The sequence below is a fragment of the Bactrocera dorsalis genome, chromosome 1 (genome assembly GCF_023373825.1).
Source record: "Bactrocera dorsalis isolate Fly_Bdor chromosome 1, ASM2337382v1, whole genome shotgun sequence".
NCBI classification, from domain to species: domain Eukaryota; kingdom Metazoa; phylum Arthropoda; class Insecta; order Diptera; family Tephritidae; genus Bactrocera; species Bactrocera dorsalis.
The window spans coordinates 30,271,335-30,274,701 of NC_064303.1; positions in this window are offsets into that span (position 1 = coordinate 30,271,335).

A 3,367-nucleotide genomic window follows, 5' to 3' on the forward strand; every position below is an offset into this window, starting at 1 on the left:
CTGACGGCTTCCAAATTTACGGACTACTCGCACGCGGACTACATACCGATCCTGGACGGCACTGCAATAATTTGGAACGAGACGAGGTACATAAGGCATATATCAAATTTAACGGAATATGGACAATACATTCAAGAAACCACAGACTTGATTAGCGTCTTCCCACAATCACACATGAGGAAGATCCTAGAAGTAGACACCAGGCATTTACTTACTTTATTAGGGACACTAGGAGTACACCATAGGCATGCTCGGAGCCTAAACTTTTTGGGGTCCGCCCTGAAGGTAATAGCCGGCACGCCTGACTTCAATGACTTACTACAAACAAGACTAACGGAGCAAGAGGTATTACAGTCCAACAATAGACAGATCGTCATTAATTCCAGAACTCAGGAACAGATTAACGCCCTCACGAATACGGTCAATAAAATTCTCAGTGTAAAAAAAAGGGAAGAAATAGATTCATCGCACCTCTATGAAACACTTTTGGCTAGAAACAGAATTTTAACACTTGAGATTCAAAATTTAATAATTGCAATCATACTGGCTAAATTTAATGCAATAAACCCTGCTATTATTGATGCAGATGACTTGGAGGCGGTTATGAAGGAGAGTTTCACAGGAGTTACAATAACCCAATTGTTTAGCATAGCTAGAGTTAAGGTTTTAGCAAGCAAAGAAATTGTAACCTTTATTATCGGTTTTCCTAGACCTAAGTTATTATGTAAGAAGATTACTATTTTTCCCGTATCGCATGCTGGCCGTATATTGCATTTACCGGACAACATTATAGCTGACTGCGGAGGCAACATTACCGCTGTTATATCTTGTATTGATGCACCAATGGTAACGTTCTGTAAAGAAGCCGAAACTGAAACTTGCGCACAAAGCCTACACTCTGGCACAGTAGCGCACTGTGCCACCAAGCCCAGCGATTTATCCCCCATTGTCGTCGTCGACGATGGTATAGTTTTGATAAACGATGCAATAGTTAAGGCTAGCATAGATAATGGCCCTGAAATATTTATTAATGGCACTTATCTTGTTACATTCGAACGCACCGCTTTTATCAATGGCACCAAATACGTTACCCTCAATGGATACCCGAAGAGACTTCCACAACAGTCTGCCTCAGCACGGATCAACATAACCTCCCATCATACCCTACTAAGCCTACCATTTCTCCACAAGCTAAGTGAAGTTAACTTGCGGCACATCGCTGAATTACGCATACGAACGATTGCTGCACCATTAGTAGCCGCAGAATTTGTACCACGATCGCTGTAACCCTTGCTGGATCAATCATCTTACTAAGGCGTAGGCGGCAAAGAGAAACTTCTATGGCGGTGCGTCAAGTGCTGGAAAGGTTGGGTATGGCCGAGGACGACCATGTTTTGGAAGAGGGAGTAGTTAACAGTAGTTAACGCACTGAAACGCTCATGCTGCCAAAAATTGCAAAGTATGCAGTCTGCATCGTTCGCTTCATGCGCGATCAAATTAAAATGTTTGGTCAGCTGTAGTAATTCGATCAGCTCGATGCATGAGCATGGCACATGAGCGTGGGAAGTGCCTATGCAAGCAATAACGTCGAGCAAACGGCAGCAGCGACGGCAAAGATAGGAGGTTAGCAATAAGCTTACAAATAATGAAATAAATCAGTTTTAGTACGAAACTCAACGTGTTAGTATCATTCTCAAAAATAACTTAACTCTGGATAGTCGACAACACCGTCGCTATCCCAAAGGAGTAATAACAAGAAGATTAAAAAATTGTATACTTGATTTTTCACTTGGAAACAAAACGGCAAGTAAAAGCATAATTTACAACAGGTTATGGGCCCAGGTGCAAATTCCTGCAATCCAAGTAAATAAAAGAAATATAAGATGAGTTCGTCGCTTTTCAATATTGAAAAATTGGACGAGTCAAACTACGACTCATGGAGTATCCAACTAAAGAGTGTGCTAGTTCACCAGGAGCTGTGGTCCGTAACATCAGGAGAAACACTTTGTCCAGAAGCAGATGCAGACGATAAGAATGTACTAATGTGGAAAGCCAAAGACGAAAAGGCAACGGCAACTATAATATTGAGTATAACGACGATGCAGATAGCTCACGTGAAGAATAGCAAGACATCAAACGAGGCATGGAATACTCTTCGTGAGATCCATAGGCCAAAAGGGCCGGTACATAAGGTAACATTATTTAAGCGCCTTCTGGGTATGCGTATGAGCGATGACGAATGCGTTCAGCAGTATGTGTGCAAATTTACTTCTTTGGCAGAAAAGCTTAAAGAAATTGGAGTAAGTCTCCAAGAAGAGTTTTTCGTTATAATGCTACTAGCAAGCTTGCCAAAATCATTTGAAAATTTGGTCGTCGCTTTGGAGTCTCGCGATGAGCTACCTAAGCTAAATTCAATAAAAATTAAGCTAATAGAAGAAGGTGAACGTCGTACGTCATGTGTAACGGAAAACACCGAAGGTAACGTGCTAGCGTTCATGGTTCGTGAAAGTTCTTTCAAAAAGAATAGTTCTACGAATTTAAAACTAAACGAAGTAAGCAGCGCATCGAACAACAACAACAAGAACAAACGACGTAATATGAAATGCTACAATTGTGGCAAAAAAGGTCACTTCGCTGCTCAGTACAGAGAGAAGCAAAACGTGCAAAAACAACAAAAAAGCGACAACAATAGAAGCAACGGATTGTTTGCGGCGATCAGCAAAAAATTGCTGCATACTGATGCTTGGTGTGTCGACAGCGGCGCATCCTCTCATTTGTGTTGCGACCGCGATAAGTTCAGCGAATTCGAGTTGTATGAAGAAGAGATCATACTTGCTGGCGACAACAAAATGTTAGCGGCTGGCAGAGGAATTGTTCGGTTGCAAACGAGCATGTTTGACGTCACACTTGTTTAAAGTATTGTTCGTACCTGGACTACAATGTAATTTTATATCAGTCTCCAAAGCAGTAAACAGCGGCTACAAAGTTGAATTTACAAGAAATGAGGCAATGATAAAAAAATAAGCACGGAGATGACATTTTGAGTGCTAACAAGGTATGCGATCTGTTTCTATTCGAGCCCAATAAAAATCAATTGTTTTTTGCATGCAAACCCAACCATGAGGCAATGAAGTGGCATTCTAGATACGGTCATCTAAATTTTGCTAGCCTGTTGAGTAACAACAACATGGTTCGAGGAATGAAAGTAAATATCCCAGCAGGCATTCAATGTGTTTTATGTATGTCTAATAAGTGTAGCCAGCGGCCATACAATAAATCTGATAGCCGAGCAGAAGAGATTTTGGGGTTGATACACACTGATGTGTGTGGGCCTATGAGGTATGAATCAATTGGCGGTGCGAAATAT